The sequence below is a fragment of the Apium graveolens genome, chromosome 2, assembly GCF_009905375.1.
Source record: "Apium graveolens cultivar Ventura chromosome 2, ASM990537v1, whole genome shotgun sequence".
NCBI lineage: Eukaryota > Viridiplantae > Streptophyta > Magnoliopsida > Apiales > Apiaceae > Apium > Apium graveolens.
Window position 1 is genome coordinate 268,440,427 of NC_133648.1, and position 21,816 is coordinate 268,462,242.

The window sequence follows — 21,816 nt, forward strand, 5'->3', positions numbered from 1 at the left end:
AAAGGCAAGGTTGATTTTGATGGAAACTTTTTTCACCTGTTAGCCCTGTTAAAATCAATTCGGATTTTGCTTGCGAATGCTGCTTACTACGACTAGAGTCTGGCAAATGGACGTAAAAATGGCCTTCCTCAATGGAAAACTTGAAGAGGAAGTGTATGAGACGCCAGATGGTTTTCTTTCCAAGGGAAATGAACACCTAATGTGTAAGCTGCTGCGAACCATATATGGTTTAAAGCAAGCTTCTCTAGATGGAACATCCGTTTTTATGACACAATCAAAGAGTTTGGTTTTATCAAAAACATTGATGAACCTGTGTCTACAAGAAGGTTAGTGGGAGCGCGGTAACTTTCTTGTATTGTATATGGATGACATACTTCTTATAGAAATATTTTGCGACGTTTTTCATCTGATTAGGGAGATTGTTGAAAGAGGAGATTTCAACGTCAAGAGAGTTGACACACATAACAACATAGCAACCCTTTAACAAAGCACTTTCTCAAAGTCACTTTGATCGTCATAAAGACAAGATGGGTATTATATACCAGAGTGATTGGCTTTAGTACAAGTTGGAGATTGAAGAGATGGTCCTAAGTCTATTCATGTATGATGATTTAGGAATAAATTTTATGTATATGTTTTAATTTCATTGATATTAATAAAGACTTGTTTTTGTTTTATTGTGGGCATTATCTATTTAAGTGTTTAAATAAAATATACCATAGTTTAGAGTAAAGCTTTTTATGGTATATGATGAGATCAAATAATGAGACCTAAAAGATGATAACTCTGAACTTAATATTTCCTGGTCGTAGGATTACTAACTGGTAATTAGTAATCCGCAATGATCGGTACATACTACGCTTGCTTCATTATAAAGGATGTCTGTTCTCATAGACATTTGTGTGGTGACACTATAGCTAGTATGTAGGTGCTTATTATAGAATAAGTTCACTGAACATGACTCACACAGCTGAACACAATGATGGAGTTCACTCACGTGTCAGCAGGTGTTCACATAGTGATAGTTGTACAAGTATCCTTAGACTTGAGGTCTCATAGTCATCTTGTGTACACTGAACTATACTTGGTTAGTTCTTAGTCTCCAGGGACAATAATAAGGGCTCTACTAGGGGTAGGAATTTGTACACGAAGATAGTGTATGATCATAAAGGATCTACCCCTTCTAGTGAAAGGAAGAGAATGTTCAATGTTGATCCACTTATGCTAGTTCAGGAATCTCTGGCCAGAGTGAATGAAATTAGAAAGGAGTTTCTAATTCACATTAATTAGAACTAAGCATAGTAAATGGGAAAGCATATGATTAAATAAGATAGGCTTGACACGAGTTTCCATGCCTTGTATTTAATCATGACATTGCAGGGTAGAAGGAATTAATTGTACGGTAACTATTCACTGAATAGGTTCTTGGTATTCTAAGCAGTGAATTCGTATTATCCGGATAGTCGCGATATGCTGAGAAGTATCCCTCACGATGTAGAATAAACATGATTAATTTATTAATTAATCATATTTAATAAATTAAAGAATTATATAAATAATGATAAAATAGTTTTTATTATTATTTATTTCTACTACCGGCTTAATATTGAACCTACAGGGTCACACCATAAAAGAGAATGATTTAATGGTGGAGGAATTAATTAATAATGGCGGGTAATTATTTATTTGTGAGAACCACTTTATTGCTCCTTTTATTTGTCACAACACAGGCTTCTGAATTGAAGGTTACTGAATTGCCCTTATCACAAATATGGCTGATACTCAGCAAATTATGCTTGAGACCATCCACTAGGGCAACCTCCTCAATGATGACATTGTCTTTTGAAATCAAGCCATATCCCACAGTATAACCCTTGTTGTCATCTCCAAAAGTAATACTCGGGCCCAGCTCTCTCCTTGAACTCTGTGAGTAGGGTAGAATCTCCAGTCATGTGCCTTGAGCAACCACTATCCAAATACAAAAGATTCTTTCTGTTCCCTGCACATCAAAACCAAATCAAGTTGATTTTGGTACCCAAGTTTCCTTGGGTCTTGCCTTGTTAGCTTTCTTCTTTTATTTCTTAGATTTGATCTCATTTGACTTGGGGATATCAGATTCATCCTTAGTCATCTGAGTTGGACCTTTTGAAACCTGGTCATTAAAACAGAATTATCATGCACATTTTTATTAACAGGAAAAGGCATGTTGTTTGCAAACATGTTATTCCAGTAAGGCATGCTAAATGGCATTTGAGGCATACTAAATGCAGCATAATAAGGATTAGGTGCAAATGGCATATTAGCAAATTGTGCATTAATATTTTGTGAAGACATAGCATTATAGGCATAGAAGGCATGGCATTACTGTTGGGAAAAGAAGATGGTACAGATATAGGAGTAGGCATAACAAGGTTTGCAATTAACAGACGATGATTAACACTACCACACTTAACACAGATTTTTCTTGGAGCATATTTATCAGCTGTGTAGTTGTTATGTTTGTTAATCCCTACTTTCCCATTTTTATTGTTTTTCTTTTAGTTTTTATTTTAACCTCAATCTTTTCTAAGCTGTCATTCAATTTCTTGATAGACAGATGACCAACATTCACTTCTTCTCCTTCTTCACTTGACTTGATTCTCTTGAAACAAAGTTTTTGGAAACTGATCCATAATTTTCATTTAACTTGGCAAGTTTGTCTTTGCTCCACAGGTTTGCGTCACAGCCGATAGATGAGGTTTTGTGTCACTCACGAAAGACACCAGCGCTTACGTCTTCGATAAGAGGGGCCGTGGTTCTATTTGAACATTAAGGTCTTGGTAAGACGACGGCGCATAAGAATATGGGGTGGGTTAAAGGTAAGGCAGCTAGGAAAATACCTCGCCAAAAGGTGAAGGGGGGCGTCGAGACCCCGGGCTGCGGGATTTTCCCATCATGATCGACTAAAGGAAAGTCGTACGTAGATATGGGTTCGAGTCCCATTCATGATTCCGGTTCAGAAGGACTCTCGACGATAATCCTTTTGATTATCTGACGGATGACTCTCATCATCTGTCGAGTCCACATCTGTTAGCAATCCTTCAACCAAATTGGATTCCATCTTCTCCTTACTCTTTTTCCAGGCTACATCACAAAAGGACTCAATACCTTGAACTTTGGTGATTTGGGCATTAACATCTCTAGATGATTTCCATGCCTTAATCACCTCCTGTTCTCATTCAAGTTGTTTCTTCAAAATCTCTTCTTTCTCAAGGACTCAGTTAATTCCTCCTTAGCAATCTTACATTCTGTAACACCCCAAGATCCGGGGTCGGGGATCCGGGTTGTCACGGTCTTTCTTTCCACAATATCACTTCACTTAATTAATAATAAATAACCTCATGCTGTGACCCCATACTAACACACACCACAACCCGTTATAGTCTCAGAGATGAAATTGAAATAAGTACAAGTCTTTGAATCCACCATTTAAAAGTTATTACAACCCAAAATGATTACTTGATAAATTTACAGTTAATTGCCATTATCTGCCACAAGTTATAATTATACATAATTTGATTCTCAAAAGTAGATGGTCTGAACTACAATGGATCTACCTCTGCAGCTATAGCAGCTACAACATCATCGGGAAGACGCGGGACGCTTCCCACGCGCTGCGCTGGGTCTGCTGGAGTCTGGCCCTCTCTCCTAACTGTTGTTGTGTGATGAAGAAATAAAGCAAGAGTGAGCCTTACAGCTCGCAAGATAATACATAGTGATAACAATAATATAAGTATCTAAATGGATACTTAATAGAATCTCTATCATGTGTAAGATAATTACTTACTAGATATAAGTAAAACAAGGAATGAAGTTACCAATACTTCACCACACTATATCATTTATAAAGCTACTTGAACTACCACCGTTCAAAGTATTATAAGTTTTAAGAAAAACATCCCATAGATGAGACCACAAGTTAAGACTTGAATAGATTCAATCTTTGAAATATTATTGAATGAAAAAAAGTTACGAGATACTTTATTTAGTCCCGATATATATATATATATATCCACATATATATCTCTTAAACATTCCTGGAACCTCTGTTATGTAAAGTATGAACAGAGTTTGAAACATCCAATAAATTTTGGAAAGGAAAAGAATTTTTTGGCATAAACCAGATATCTTGTTGATCAGGCAAAGATACCAATAAGTAACCTTTTCTACTAGTAGATGGATGAATCCCCCACCGGTCATTACCCTGGCCACATAAGGACCTTGTGCTGGACCGCCACCCGGCCTCTTACGCGTTGATGGACTGCCACCCAGCCACTTACACTTTCATAGACCGTACCCCGGCCTGTCGCTTATGCCGACTCAATTAGATGGGCTTACTTCCCGAACATTGGGCAAGTAATCAATTCATTTACCAAAACTGCAATCTCGTTGCGAATATAAAATACACCACAGAGCCGGATTCCCCAGGTTTTGAGCGAGTATTTAAATCCCCTTAAAAAGGAAGATCTTAAATATAAAAATGAGTTTTGGGATCCGCTCTGACTTTAAAAATCATTTTGAAGACTCGAAACACTTTATAGAGTGTTTGGAGTAAAGCTGATTTAATGAAGTAAATCAGTCCCCAGAATATTTAGAAAATGACTGAATATTATTATTTAAATAATATTCCCATAAAGAATAATCTTTATAAAAATAATTGAAGTAGAAGTATTAAAACTTATACTTGAAACGAGTATTAAATAACCAAAGATATACTTATATGAAAGTATTATCTTTATTTGAATAATCGAAAATAAGTTTGATTATTGACACCTTATTCTTTAATAAATTAAAGAATATATTTTAGTAATAAGCGGAGTCATAATACCTCGAATGAATATTATAAATAATATTCATAAAATAAAGGAGTCATTCATCCTCGATTGAATATCCAAGTAATATTCAATAATAATATAAAGGAGTCATAAGCCCTCGAATAATATTCGAAATAATATTCAATAATTAATATAAAGTTATCGAATAACCCTTATTCGATTAATAGTTTAGAAAATATAACCATATATATATATAAATATATATATATATATATATATCCATATCCATATATACAAAATCTACTCGGGATCCTCGACTCCCGGTTTTAGAAAATATTTTCACCTTTGGGTCCCTATACTAAGGGTATATGCAAGTTACCGCTATCCTCTAGCATAGGTATTATCAACTGAATCAACAGATATATATGGAAAGAATATGAAACAGGCATGCATATATACCATATCATATGCTACAATATATCGCAAGAATTTGCTAAATAACCAATATGCATTTATCGCAAGATCATGCATATACAAATGTATACATCACAACAACAGTATAACGGATAGAATACTTGCCTGAGCGACTTGGGGTGATAAAAGGCTCGGGACGAGTCTGGTAACCTATAAACAACAAGTAAGTTGGAATTAAACCAAAATCACTTGTAAATCTATACTTTAACTAACTTAGACTCTAACGCTTGTTTTGCGCTCACTGATTTGCTTAAGTCACTCGGGTACCCTCGGCTCCACCATTTTTAATAATTTAACCTTTACGAGTTTTAAAGCGATTCCTTCGCGAGTGTCTTACCAACTGCCTAACACACTTACCATAAATGTTTCATACATTAATTAACCCTTTTTGGTCTTTAACCTATGTTTCAAAGTAAGGCGAGGGAAAAAGTTTCGTTCGCGAAATGCCGTTACTTGAAACGGTCGTTTATTCCTAAACCGTGCATCGGAATCGAACGAACTACATATCAAAACGAAGCTCGTAACATGAGCTATCTAAACATGGCAGTGTTCATAATCTAGCAGAGGGTTCTCGGGTCCTAATGCTATGCACAAAAACAGTCCAAAGAAAATCGGACGTTACGACGGCTATGTTTACGCGATTTCCAATATTTTAAACCATTCAAAACCATTCCAAATCAACCTCAAATCCAACATACAACCAACATCCATCCTTATCACATCATAACAACCCCAACCAATTCAATTTAATCATTCATACTTATGCCTAAACTTAACTTTAATCATACTTAAGTTCTTTTAAATCAAAACCACAACATTTACCATTCCATTTCACTACCATTTCAAATCCCAAACTCTAATCACAACAACAAGCTACAATATCATCCTACTAATCAAAATCATCTTATAATATATAGGAACCTAGGGTTTGGAGATGGTATACCTTCCTTGAAGTGGTGGGAGGAGCTAGGAAGCCTTAAGAAGCTTTGAGAAGTCTTAAGAATGCTTGGATCTTCAAGAAAAACAAGAAAAATTTCAAGTTAAAAACTTGAAAATACTATTCATTGTCTTCTTCTTTGATTAAATGAAGAAGATTGAGAAGGAATTAATGGCTTAAACTCATGATATAGTCCTAACTAAGCATGAAGATGATTAGGGAATTATCTTACCAATTTAGGAAGCTTGGATCTTGGATTTTGAAAAATCTTGCCTTTAAAAAGTGAAAAAGCCGAGAGCAATGAAGAACTAATGCCTTGGTTTCTTTTTGTTTTGATGAAGAATGAATTATTTGGCTTGGTTGGTTGTAGTTTTGTATTTGATTTAGTCAATTACCTTCTTGCCCTTGAATTTGTGTGGTTACAAAGCCACCACACCTCCTTCCTTCCCATATCATGCTTATGTCATCCTCATGATGTCATCCTCCCTTCCTTGTCCTCTTTCTATTGGTTGGATGACATCATTCCCACTAATCCCTTTGATTAACTTCCTAATCGTTTGCCTAATGACCGCTGATCTTTTATACGGTTCGCTTAACTTTCGTTTTCGTTTATCGTTTGAAGGATCATACCCGGGATCTTATTACTTAGGTTCCTTTAACCTTTCTCAATACATTATATTCCTTTTTATGATCCTCTATTATAATCCTTTAATTTAAATCCTTTTTATCCTGTTACCTTATACTCAATTCTCTCCGTATCTTGTGGATTTCCGGGAAAAACCAAAGTATTCGGAATTGGATTCTGACGATCTTTACATACACTTATATACTTCATAGAGTACTAATAATATCCCAGAATATCCATAACAGAACCCCTACATAGTGTGGCGTGAAAAGTTTTCTCATTCAGCTAAAACACTATTCACAAGGGTTACAAAAAGTTGAAAATTTTGGGGTTATTACAGTCTCCCCTCCTTAAAAGGATTCCGTCCCGGAATCAAACAGAAAACAAATGGGGGTACTTTTCTAGCATTGTGCTCTCTAGTTCCCAAGTTGATTCTTCCACGTTATGATTCTGCCATAGTACTCTGACTAGCTTGATCACTTTGTTCCGAAGCACCTGCTCCTTCTTATCCATAATCCTTACTGGCTTCTCCACGTAAGTTAGATCTGGCTGCATATCCACCTGCTCGTACTCCACTATGTGCCTGGCATCCCGATGATACCTCCTTGGCATTGACACATGGAACACTTTATGAACTTGTTGCAAATTAGGGGGTAGGGCTAGCTCGTAAGCTAACTTTCCAATCCGTCTTAATATCTCAAAAGGTCCAATGTATCTTGGGCTCAGTTTTCCTTTCTTTCCGAACCTCATTAATCCCTTCCAAGGGGATACTTTCAACAGTACTAAGTCCCCTACTTCATATTCCTTGTCCTTTCGGGCTAGGTCTGCATATTTCTTCTGTCTGTCTTGGGCTGCTACAAGTCGCCCTCTGATAAGATCCACTATATCTTTGGTCCTTTGGACCACTTCGGGTCCGAGCATCTTCCGCTCTCCTACTTCATCCCAGTATAAGGGAGATCGACACCTTCTTCCATACAGGGCCTCATAAGGCGGCATTCCGATGCTAGCATGAAAGCTATTGTTATAAGAAAGCTCGATCAACGGCAAGTGATCATCCCAACTTCCTTTAAGGTCTATTGCACAGACTCTCAACATATCCTCTAGTGTCTGGATGGTCCTTTCACTCTGTCGATCCGTCTGGGGATGGTACGCGGTACTCATATTTAACTTGGTCCCCGCACACTCCTGAAAGCTCCTCCAAAATCAGGAGTTGAACCTGGGGTCTCGGTCTGAGACAATGGACGCTGGGACTCCATGTCGCGTCACTATTTCCTTAAGGTAAATGTCCACCAGTCTATCGACTGTGTATCTCTCATTGATAGGAATGAAATGAGCTGACTTTGTCAGTCGGTCTATAATTACCCAAATGGCGTCGTGATTGGCTTTCATCCTTGGCAAGCCTACAACAAAATCCATCGCTATCTGTTCCCATTTCCATTCGGGAATCTCCAGGGGTCGCAAAAGTCCACTGGGTCTCTGGTGTTCTGCCTTTACTCTTTGGCAAGTCAAACACTTGTTTACCCATTCTGCTACATCCCTCTTCATGTTGGGCCACCAGTAATATTCCTTCAAATCCCTATACATCTTGGTACTTCCCGGGTGAATGGAATACCTTGAACTATGGCTTTCATCCAAAATCTCATCTTTAAGTTCTTGAACATTCGGAACCCAAATTCGGTAGGAGTACCTCATTATCCCTTTATCATATTTCTCAGTATGGATCTCCTCTCCAGTCATTGACTCTCTGCCTTCATTCATTATTTTCTCCTGGCACAATCTGATCTTTTCCAATAACTCTGGCTGCATTGAGATCTCAAAAAGCTTTTCAGCTCCGGTTCCGGTTACCTTTACTTCTATTTCCATTCTCTCAATATCCCTTATCAACTCTTCCGAAGTCGTTATCATTCTGAGTCTCTCCTTTCTACTAAGGGCATCAGCCACCACATTGGCTTTCCCTGGATGATAGAGAATCTCACAATCACAGTCCTTGATTAGTTCTAACCATCTCCTCTGGCGCATGTTGAGCTCTTTCTGTGTAAATATGTACTTGAGGCTCTTATGGTCTGTGAAAATCTCGCACTTCTCTCCATACAAGTAGTGCCTCCAAATTTTTAAAGCAAATACTATTGCCGCGAGCTCAAGGTCATGAGTAGGATATCTAACCTCGTATTCCTTCAGTTATCTCGACGCATACGCAATAACTTTACCGTGCTGCATAAGCACACATCCTAATCCTTTGTGCGACGCGTCACTATATATCACAAAATCTCCTTTTCCGTCCGGCAATGCCAATTCCGGAGCCGTTATCAACCTTTTCTTTAATTCCTGAAAACTGTTCTCGCATTTCTCCGTCCATTCAAACTTCTCTGTCTTACGAGTAAGTCGTGTCAAAGGGGCTGCGATCTTCGCAAAGTCCTGAACAAATCTACGATAGTAGCCGGCCAATCCTATGAAACTCCTTACCTCTGTGGGTGTGGTTGGCCTTTCCCAATTTGAGACCGCCTCTATCTTGGAGGGGTCGACCAATACTCCTTCTTTATTGATCACATGTCCTAAAAACTGTACTTCATTCCGCCAGAATTCACACTTCGAGAATTTGGCATATAACTGCTCCTCTCTGAGTATTTCTAGAGCTATCCTCAAATGCTCTGCATGTTCTGCCTCAGTCCTTGAGTAGATCAAAATATCATCGATAAAAACTATCACACACTTGTCCAAGTACTTCTTAAATACTCTATTCATTAAATCCATGAAAGCCGCTGGGGCGTTGGTTAATCCAAAGGACATTACCAAGAACTCATAATGCCCATACCTGGTACGGAACGCTGTCTTGGAAATATCTTCAGGTTTAATCTTTAGTTGGTGATATCCAGTTCTCAGGTCGATCTTGGAAAAATAAATAGCATCCTTTAGCTGGTCGAACAGATCGTCTATTCTAGGTAATGGGTACCTGTTCTTTATGGTTAGCTTGTTCAACTCTCGATAGTCTATGCACAACCTCATGCTCCCATCTTTCTTCTTAACAAATAAAACTGGTGCTCCCCACGGAGACACACTGGGTCTTATCATACCCTTATCCAAGAGTTCCTGCAATTGGATAGCTAATTCCTTCATTTCTAACGGGGCTAACCGGTAAGGTGCTTTTGAAACTGGCGCCGTCCCTGGGGCCAACTCAATAGCAAATTCAATCACTCTATCGGGTGGTAATCCCGGAAGGTCTTGTGGGAATACATCTTCAAATTCGTTGACTACTGGAATATTTTGTAAGTTGGGCACCTCCTTCTGCGTGTCCACCACATAGGCTAGGTAGGCCTCACTTCCTTTTCGTAACATCCTTTTGGCCTGAGCCATAGTCAAAAATTTCTGCGTCTGCCTCTTTCCTCTAAATATAACTTCTTTCTTCCCGGGGATATTTAACTTAACTTTCTTCCCTTTACAGTCTATCTGAGCATCGTTGTTAGATAGCCAGTCCATTCCCAAAATCACATCAAACTCCCCTAATTTAAAAGGAATCAGATCAACACTGAAAGATTGCTCCCCTATGCCTATCTCACAGGCGGGGTAAATCTGGTTAACAGGAATAATTTCATGATTGGCTATTTCTACTTGTAAGGGTTCTATCAAGGGTTCAGCCTTAAGTCTTAACTTACGCGCAAGGTCCTTTGATATAAAAGATTTAGTTGCTCCCGAATAAAATAAAACATTTGCACTGACTGAATTTAGAGAAAGGGTACCTGCTATCACATCTGAATCTTTCATAGCATCCTGGACTGTCATGTTGAAAGTCCTCGCAGTAGGTGGCTTATTGGAAGCAGCCCTGCTTGCTCCCGAAGCTGCTGGTTTGTTCATTGGGCATTCCCTCTTCCAATGACCTGGGCGTCCGCACTGATGACAAGTGGTGGTTGGAATGACGGCAGGGGTTGATGATGGGCACTTATTTGAGTAGTGGCCTTCCCGACCGCACTTAAAACAGGTTACAGGCTTTCCTTTACACTTCCCAGTGTGATTCCTTCCACATATGTTACAGGCTGGCAATGGGGGTCGAGACTGGTTGGAATAGGATATTCTTGACTTCTGGCCGCCCTGGCTCACACTCACACTCATTGGACGCTTAAACCCAGTGTTCCTTCCTGGTAGGGACACTGCTCCTCGATTAAATCTAGTTGGGAAGCTCCTTCCTGCAGAACCTCCACCCATGCTCATACTTTTCCTCTTTATTCCTTTCTTCTCTCTTTCCTTCTGCATCTGTTCACTTCCGACTTCTACAATCGTTGCCTTTTGCACCAGAGTGGCATAGTCCGTAAGCTCAAGGATTGCCACCCTATTCTGAATCCACGGTTTCAGTCCCTGCTGAAACCTCCTAGCTTTCTTTTCCTCGGTGCTCACAAACTCCGGCACAAACCTTGATAACTCAGTAAATTTTGCTTCGTACTCTGCTACAGACAAGTTATTCTGCTTTAGCTCCAAGAACTTGAGCTCCATCTGGTTTTCCATAAACCTCGGGAAATACTTTCCCAGAAACAACTGACTAAATCTCTCCCAGGTTATAATAGCATCTGTCTCCATGTTTTTCTTGGCCTCCCACCAGTAGTTAGCTTCTCCTTTCAGAAGGTAGGTAGCAAATATAGTCTTCTGTGCCTCCTCGGTACTCAAAATCTCAAAAGATTTCTCCATTTCCTTTAACCATGCCCTTGCCTCAACTGGGTCGGCTGATCCGTGGAACTCAGGGGGCTTAAGGGACTTAAAAGCCCTGAAAGAGTTTGCCACAACATTGCTACTTCCTTGAGGGGGTGGGTTGGGTTGACGTTCCAAATTCTGCCTTAGGAGTTGCATGAACTGGCCCATGGGATCCATGCCTGGGTTTGGTACTGGTTGCTCAACCTCGGTTTCTCCTTCTTCAGCCTCTATCTCAAATCCCTCAACATCATATGTTTCCTCTTCCTCTTCATACAGGGAGTCATCCTGTTCCACATAATCCTCATCTTCCTCTTCACTGTGTTCTTGGTTTCTATTGTCCTGATTATGGCTTCCCTGGTCCTCAGATCCAGGGTTCGCCCTAGTTCCAATCTTTCTTGGCGGCATGATTCTGATAATAATAAAAAAAATTATTGGGAAAATTCCACGTTAGGTCACAATCATATACAACATTGTGCCTTGCACAGCTCTTATAATGGGGAGAACGTATATCGCAATTATATTATTTTAAGAAAGTTCTAATACGAAGTGCAGTAATAATAATGATAAAAACAGTGATCCCGTCACTATGGAACTGAACCGAAAGGAAACAAATATATACATAATGCGAGAAATACATAGTTTGATCTGGTCAAAAGTACAACAGTGCTACAGTCATCTGTCCCAAAAGTGATACACAAGAGTCTATCTGTCTAGTCAGAAAAAGGGATGCTATATACAAGTCAACTATCCCGGAAAATTGGCTCTTACTAAGGCCTCGGCTAACTAGACAACTAGACTATTCCATCATCAATCCTGAATCACACACCGGAGCGGGTCAGCTCCCAAACCCTTTCCATCGCACGACGGAAGATATAGTCGGCCTGCCGCCTGGAGATCCTACCATGCCTGTCCCCCTGGAGCGATCTGAGCCTCGCTCGGGATGTGAGCTCTATCCCCGTAAGCTCCCTCCTCAAGGATCGGGGTATAGAAGCCCTAGTCTCATAAGCTCGGGTACGCCTACCCGCCCTCTCTGCATCCAACTCCCTCCTGGCCTCATCTAGTCGGCCCTCGGCAACAGCCACTCGGGTCCTCAATACATCCTGAACATATCCATGAGCTAACGAAGACTGCCTGTGGGCAGGGTCAAGAGGTGGTGAATCCGGAGCCGCTGAGGGTGCCTCCTCGGTCTGCCTAGGCTCGTAAGTATGGGTCTCTGAGCTGTCATCATCAGGAATCCAAGATAGTGGTGGAGGGGTAGGGGCTCTGACCACCGGAAGTGTGGGTAATGGGGTACCAGCATACACTACCATAGGTCCAACACGCTCCTCAGCTACTGGGACCTCATCCAGGTCCTCCTCATCTGGAATAGCAATAACCTCTGTCTCTGACTCCTCTGAGGGGTCCTCCTCATCTGAAACAGCAATGACCTCCGTCTCAGGCTCCTCTGAGGGGTCCTCCTCATCCTCCTCCATCTCAGGCTCCTCCTGATCCTCAACATCTAGCAATGCCTCATCATGCTCACGCTCGAACATCTCAGGGTCCTCTATCTCAGGCGCCTACACATTAAACGAGCTAAGTTACTATCATGATACTTATAAGGGTTCCCGTAAGGGTTTTAACTGTCAGCACTCCTTTAAGTAGTCCGACCATGAACTTGGCAAGAGTTCTTATTATCTTTGTGAGTTTGTTATTATATCGACGCATCATCTCTGAGGTTTATAATGCTTAGCTCTGATACCATTTCTGTAACACCCCCAGATCCGGGGTCGGGGATCCGGGTTGTCACGGTCTTTCTTTCCACAATATCACTTCACTTAATTAATAATAAATAACCTCATGCTGTGACCCCATACTAACATACACCACAACCCGTTATAGTCTCAGAGATGAAATTGAAATAAGTACAAGTCTTTGAATCCACCATTTAAAAGTTATTACAACCCAAAATGATTACTTGATAAATTTACAGTTAATTGCCATTATCTGCCACAAGTTATAATTATACATAATTTGATTCTCAAAAGTAGATGGTCTGAACTACAATGGATCTACCTCTGCAGCTATAGCAGCTACAACATCATCGGGAAGACGCGGGACGCTTCCCACGTGCTTGCGCTGGGTCTGCTGGAGTCTGGCCATCTCTCCTAACTGTTGTTGTGTGATGAAGAAATAAAGCAAGAGTGAGCCTTACAGCTCGCAAGATAATACATAGTGATAACAATAATATAAGTATCTAAATGGATACTTAATAGAATCTCTATCATGTGTAAGATAATTACTTACTAGATATAAGTAAAAACAAGGAATGAAGTTACCAATACTTCACCACACTTATATCATTTATAAAGCTACTTGAACTACCACCGTTCAAAGTATTATAAGTTTTAAGAAAAACATCCCATAGATGAGACCACAAGTTAAGACTTGAATAGATTCAATCTTTGAAATATTATTGAATGAAAAAAAGTTACGAGATACTTTATTTAGTCCCGATATATATATATATCCACATATATATCTCTTAAACATTTCCTGGAACCTCTGTTATGTAAAGTATGAACAGAGTTTGAAACATCCAATAAATTTTGGAAAGGAAAAGAATTTTTTGGCATAAAACAGATATCTTGTTGATCAGGCAAAGATACCAATAAGTAACCTTTTCTACTAGTAGATGGATGAATCCCCCACCGGTCATCACCCTGGCCACATAAGGACCTTGTGCTGGACCGCCACCCGGCCTCTTACGCGTTGATGGACTGCCACCCAGCCACTTACACTTTCATAGACCGTACCCCGGCCTGTCGCTTATGCCGACTCAATTAGATGGGCTTACTTCCCGAACATTGGGCAAGTAATCAATTCATTTACCAAAACTGCAATCTCGTTGCGAATATAAAATACACCACAGAGCCGGATTCCCCAGGTTTTGAGCGAGTATTTAAATCCCCTTAAAAAGGAAGATCTTAAATATAAAAATGAGTTTTGGGATCCGCTCTGACTTTAAAAATCATTTTGAAGACTCGAAAACACTTTATAGAGTGTTTGGAGTAAAGCTGATTTAATGAAGTAAATCAGTCCCCAGAATATTTAGAAAATGACTGAATATTATTATTTAAATAATATTCCCATAAAGAATAATCTTTATAAAAATAATTGAAGTAGAAGTATTAAAACTTATACTTGAAACGAGTATTAAATAACCAAAGATATACTTATATGAAAGTATTATCTTTATTTGAATAATCGAAAATAAGTTTGATTATTGACACCTTATTCTTTAATAAATTAAAGAATATATTTTAGTAATAAGCGGAGTCATAATACCTCGAATGAATATTATAAATAATATTCATAAAATAAAGGAGTCATTCATCCTCGATTGAATATCCAAGTAATATTCAATAATAATATAAAGGAGTCATAAGCCCTCGAATAATATTCGAAATAATATTCAATAATTAATATAAAGTTATCGAATAACCCTTATTCGATTAATAGTTTAGAAAACTATAACCATATATATATATAAATAAATATATATATATATATCCATATCCATATATACAAAATCTACTCGGGATCCTCGACTCCCGGTTTTAGAAAATATTTTCACCTTTGGGTCCCTATACTAAGGGTATATGCAAGTTACCGCTATCCTCTAGCATAGGTATCATCAACTGAATCAACAGATATATATGGAAAGAATACGAAACAGGCATGCATATATACCATATCACATGCTACAATATATCGCAAGAATTTGCTAAATAACCAATATGCATTTATCGCAAGATCATGCATATACAAATATATACATCACAACAACAGTATAACGGATAGAATACTTGCCTGAGCGACTTGGGGTGATAAAAGGCTCGGGACGAGTCTGGTAACCTATAAACAACAAGTAAGTTGGAATTAAACCAAAATCACTTGTAAATCTATACTTTAACTAACTTAGACTCTAACGCTTGTTTTGCGCTCACTGATTTGCTTAAGTCACTCGGGTACCCTCGGCTCCACCATTTTTAATAATTTAACCTTTACGAGTTTTAAAGCGATTCCTTCGCGAGTGTCTTACCAACTGCCTAACACACTTACCATAAATGTTTCATACATTAATTAACCCTTTTTGGTCTTTAACCTATGTTTCAAAGTAAGGCGAGGGAAAAAGTTTCGTTCGCGAAATGCCGTTACTTGAAACGGTCGTTTATCCTAAACCGTGCATCGGAATCGAACGAACTACATATCAAAACGAAGCTCGTAACATGAGCTATCTAAACATGGCAGTGTTCATAATCTAGCAGGGGGTTCTCGGGTCCTAATGCTATGCACAAAAACAGTCCAAAGAAAATCAGACGTTACGACGGCTATGTTTACGCGATTTCCAATATTTTAAACCATTCAAAACCATTCCAAATCAACCTCAAATCCAACATACAACCAACATCCATCCTTATCACATCATAACAACCCCAACCAATTCAATTTAATCATTCATACTTATGCCTAAACTTAACTTTAATCATACTTAAGTTCTTTTAAATCAAAACCACAACATTTACCATTCCATTTCACTACCATTTCAAATCCCAAACTCTAATCACAACAACAAGCTACAATATCATCCTACTAATCAAAATCATCTTATAATATATAGGAACCTAGGGTTTGGAGATGGTATACCTTCCTTGAAGTGGTGGGAGGAGCTAGGAAGCCTTAAGAAGCTTTGAGAAGTCTTAAGAATGCTTGGATCTTCAAGAAAAACAAGAAAAATTTCAAGTTAAAAACTTGAAAACACTATTCATTGTCTTCTTCTTTGATTAAATGAAGAAGATTGAGAAGGAATTAATGGCTTAAACTCATGATATAGTCCTAACTAAGCATGAAGATGATTAGGGAATTATCTTACCAATTTAGGAAGCTTGGATCTTGGATTTTGAAAAATCTTGCCTTTAAAAAGTGAAAAAGCCGAGAGCAATGAAGAACTAATGCCTTGGTTTCTTTTTGTTTTGATGAAGAATGAATTATTTGGCTTGGTTGGTTGTAGTTTTGTATTTGATTTAGTCAATTACCTTCTTGCCCTTGAATTTGTGTGGTTACAAAGCCACCACACCTCCTTCCTTCCCATGTCATGCTTATGTCATCCTCATGATGTCATCCTCCCTTCCTTGTCCTCTTTCTATTGGTTAAATGACATCATTCCCACTAATCCCTTTGATTAACTTCCTAATCGTTTGCCTAATGACCGCTGATCTTTTATACGGTTCGCTTAACTTTCGTTTTCGTTTATCGTTTGAAGGATCATACCCGGGATCTTATTACTTAGGTTCCTTTAACCTTTCTCAATACATTATATTCCTTTTTATGATCCTCTATTATAATCCTTTAATTTAAATCCTTTTTATCCTGTTACCTTATACTCAATTCTCTCCGTATCTTGTGGATTTCCGGGAAAAACCAAAGTGTTCGGAATTGGATTCTGACGATCTTTACATACACTTATATACTTCATAGAGTACTAATAATATCCCAGAATATCCATAACAGAACCCCTACATAGTGTGGCGTGAAAAGTTTTCTCATTCAGCTAAAACACTATTCACAAGGGTTACAAAAAGTTGAAAATTTTGGGGTTATTACACATTCTATTCTCAATTTCTCAAATTTAATAAACTGAGACTCTAGCACATTATTCCTCTCACTTAAAAATAGAATATTTTCTTTGATTTTAGCATTTTCCTTAGTGAGAGACTTAAGTGTGACACGCAAATGATATAATTATGTAGACATGTCATTAATTGCATCATTGCACTCATCTTTAGATAAATGTGCTAGGTTAGTGGTGATTACCTGATTACTTGAAGAACTTGATTCTGTTTCATCAGATTTGGCCATTAGGGCTAGATTTACATAGCTGACATCTTCATCCTCATCCAGACCATCTACTGCCCAGTCATTTTCTTGTGTGATAAAAGCCTTTTCCTTTTGTTTGAGCAACTCAAAATATTTCTGTTTATAATCCAAAGGCTCAAACTTCTTCTTGCTGAAATCTGACTTTCTACACTCACTGGAAATATGCCTTGCCAAGCCACATTTGAAACATTTGAATTTTGATTTATCCACCATGTTTCTATTTGGCTTAGCTGCTACAAAGTTCTTCTTGAACTTGAGCTTGAAAAATCTTCTGGAAAGGAATGCAAGACGTTCATCAAAATCATCCATATCATCTTGGCTAAAAAAATCTTCATTTTCAGCAACCAGCCCCTTGCCCTTGTTTTCACAGACCTTTGTAGTAGACTCAACAGCTTCTACCTTCACTTCCTTCTCCTTTTCCAACTCAGCAACCAGTGTGATGGACCCTCCTTTCTTCTTTCCTTTCTCCATCATCTCATCTTGCTCTATTTCAAGCTCATAAGTTTTCAGGATTCCATATAATCTCTCTAAGGTGAACTCCTTGTAATCCTAAGAATTTCTCAGTGAGACTGTCATTGGTTTCTATTCCTTTGGAAGAGATCTAAAGCACTTGAGATTGGAGTCTTTTGTCTGATAGACTCTTCCATGCAACTTCAGAGCGTTTAGTATTTTTTGAAACCTACTAAAAATGTTAGTGAGAGACTCACTATCTTCACAATGAAAATGCTCATATTGCTGAATTAGCAGCTACATCTTATTCTCCCTTACTTGCTCAGTACCATCACAAATAATCTGAATTGTATCCCAAACCTCCTTGGTCATTTTGCAGTTAATGATGTTATTAAACATATCACCATCAACTCCATTGAACAATATATTCATGGCCTTCTTGTCTTTCCTTACTTGCTCAATATCAGGATCTGACCATTCATGCCTAGGCTTGGGAACAGATGGTTCATTCCCTGTTGTAGCTCTCATTGGTACATGAGGACCTCTCTCTATGCAATCCACATAGGCCTCCTCTTGAGAAAGAAGATGTAAGTGCATCTTCATCTTCCAGTGGTGATAATTTTCTTTGGCCAGAAATGGAATCTTCACTTCAACGTCCTTCTTGTTCATTTTGCTGTTTGTTGTGATCTTTAAACTCTTTTTACTCTAAGAGCTTGTTATGATACCAATTGTTATTCCCTAACAATACAACAAGAATTACAGAAGGGGGGGTTGAATGTAATTCTGGCTTCTTTTTGGGATTTATGAAAAATGGTTCTAACTCAATTTATATCTAAATGTTAGATTTGCAAAGTGCAGAATACAGAGTTAAGTTAATCAAACATAAAGTAATAAAAAAGCTCAGGTCTTTAAAACTTTATGGTGGATTTGAATGTATCCACCAGAGATATATATATATCAAGAGAACCCTGTGAAGCTTGAATAGCTCACAGCTGCTTTACAAGTGAACAAACAAACTACAGAGAAATTCTACAGAATACAGCTTACAAATGTTTCTTTGCTAAAAATGTGTTTGCTTAGTTAGTTTTTCCTACTAGCTACACTTGGTTTATATATCACCAAGTTTACATGATAATAAGACAAGATAATAAAACAAAACCTATCAAGTCTAACTCCATGCTGCTTCACTACTCTATTCCAGCATTTTTGAATATCTTTATAATAGCATGGAAATGGTAATGCTTCTTTGTTCTCAAAACCCTGCTAAACAGGCTGCCACATTCCTTTTGCAAACACTCAATGCATGTGACTGTGTTTTCACTGTCAAAAGATATTTGAATTGATCATCCGTTGGGTACATGCTTATTATCCGTCGGGTAGTCTTGTTGATCATCCGTCGGGTAGCTTTGTTGATCATCCGTAGGTAACCATTTATCACTTGACTCCATTTCATTTGTGCAGAATTACAAGAAATCTTATATTTATATTTAATCAACCTATTCTGCGCATCTACTAGCAGTCTACATGATTCATAAGCTACTACAGAATCTATACAAAGTTGTTTGCAAAAATGTGCTACAGTACTTATTGTTACATAAGTTACTCACCCGGTAGATATCAATTAGTCATCCGTCGGGACTATATTGAATCATCCGTCAGGACTATAATTGATCATCCGTCGGGTGCTACAAAATTCACTAAGTTAAATCTACTAAGGTGTTTTTTTTAGCTTATCATCAAGTACACAACATATTTCTAACAAAGATTTAAAATATTGCTGAAACATTTCGCTCAAAAACATCAAGAAGAGTTTTGTATACAGTGAGAAACAATTATCCGATTCTTTAATAAACTTTCTGTTTCATTAATTATGATTTTAAAATGTTCTGCGCCATTGTAGATGTCGGTTTTATATCAAAAAGACCCTATATGTGTTATAATGAACTTGCTGAGCATTTCTTCCGCTCATACTTGCCTGTTTTCAAATTTAACCTCCTGTGAGGATTAGCTTGCGCAGCGTAATTCAAGGAAGCAAAGAAGAAGCTTTTGGAAGGTGGTTGGTCCAGGGTTTGTGAACTAGTGTAATTTCTATTGTGTAAAGTGGTTTATATTATATTATATTATAGAGGTGTATTGTATTTGGGCCTAGTATACTTCTTTTTGAAGTTATACTAGCGGGCTAAGTTTTAAGGGTTTGAATTATTGGAAAGAGTTTTGAAAGAAAGTGAAAAATTATTTATGGAATTTGGAATTCTTGTTTCTAGAACTGTAACCTTAAAAGATCTTGGGTATAGTTTGGGGTCACAGATGATATATTTCAGTTGCTGGCATTTATTTATTAATTAAACAAATTAATTTGGATTGAGGTTTCATCGTGATGACCAAATCCCTTGACCCCGGATTTGGGGGCATCACAAAAGCTCTCAGCCAAGAGCACATGCCAAAAGGGTTAGGGACACAAGCTCACCCCAAACCTATATTAGAAAGAAGTAATCAAAAACACTTAGGGATACACATGGTGCACACACTATGCAAACTACAGTCAAAGACTCAGTTACTACACCTTCTCAAAGTCAGTTTGTTGTGGCTCCTGTAAATGTTGAGTCACAACCAAAATCTTTAGTTATAAAAGCACCTAACACACCAAACTCACCCACAAATGATGTGGACATGATTCACACATCAATGCCTGATTCTCCATCTCTAACTCTCATGGAGAATCCAAAATCTACAACAAGTGAGCATCATCTTTTAGATGATTTGTTGGATCACTTGCCATTTCTTTCTGATTCTACTGAGAATACTGTGCAAAATCTCAAATCAATCACCACAGATTCTACAGTAGTCTCTACTCCAAACTCTATCATTTCTACTATCTCAACGGATATTGTTCATCCTTTGACTAGTGATTGTATCTCGACGGATGTGCTTAACAGCAATCATCCGTTGACACTTCCAACTACTACTTTGACGGATGTTCCTCATCCGTTGAATATCACTGCACCACTTTAACTTTCAACTAATATTACAAGTGCAAATGATTTAGTGGTTGTACAATCACTCCTAGGATTGAGGGAAGGGAGTGAATAGAGTGAGAGGCTGAGTTGCTCTCAGACAAAAGGAGAGGATAAGAGTGAAAATATGCAAGCTATTTCTTCCAGCTTGGCAAAAGTGAGTGAGTGGAATCCCACCTTAGTAGGTGAAGGTGAGGGTGGGAATCCAAGGGGAGCCCTTGATGCAAAAACAAAGAGAAAATGAAAGAAAAGCAGGTACAGGAGATATAAAGATGGAAACCATTGCTAGTGAGTCAATGAATGTCAGTGATGCAGAAAAAGAGAGACTGTTTCAGCAAGAATATCAAGCTGTAATAGTTTCTATCTCTTTCGATGCTGAGACATTTACTCATCATGTTCCAGCATATCAAATCTTGGCTGGATAGGGCAATTAGTAGGCTGAGAGGTCATTAAACTTGGTGCACACAACTGCTTCAATGCAAAGGGTAAAGGATGCTATAACTGCCATGCCCTCCACAGCTGGTAATGACTTTGAGTTTGCTGAAAATTCATTTGGGGATGATGATGAATTAGAAGGCATGACATAAGGGGGAGATGAAGAAACTCCATCATGGATGCTGCACAAGGAATGCTCTTATCTACATCTCCAATCCACACTATTCAAGCTTATCCATGACAGCTAAACAACAATTCAAGCATCCACTAGTGCCAACAACAAAAGACTACTTACACCTCACCTGGAATCTCTCCAATTGCACAAAATCCAGGCCCTCCAACAAAGTCAGAATATGGATGCCATCAAACAGGAAATTGGTAAAATTAAACAAGACTTTGTAGCAAGGTTGGATGTTAGGCTTCCAGGAACCATAATGACAGAAATAGCTGAAAAGCTCATAAAGGAAGCAGATC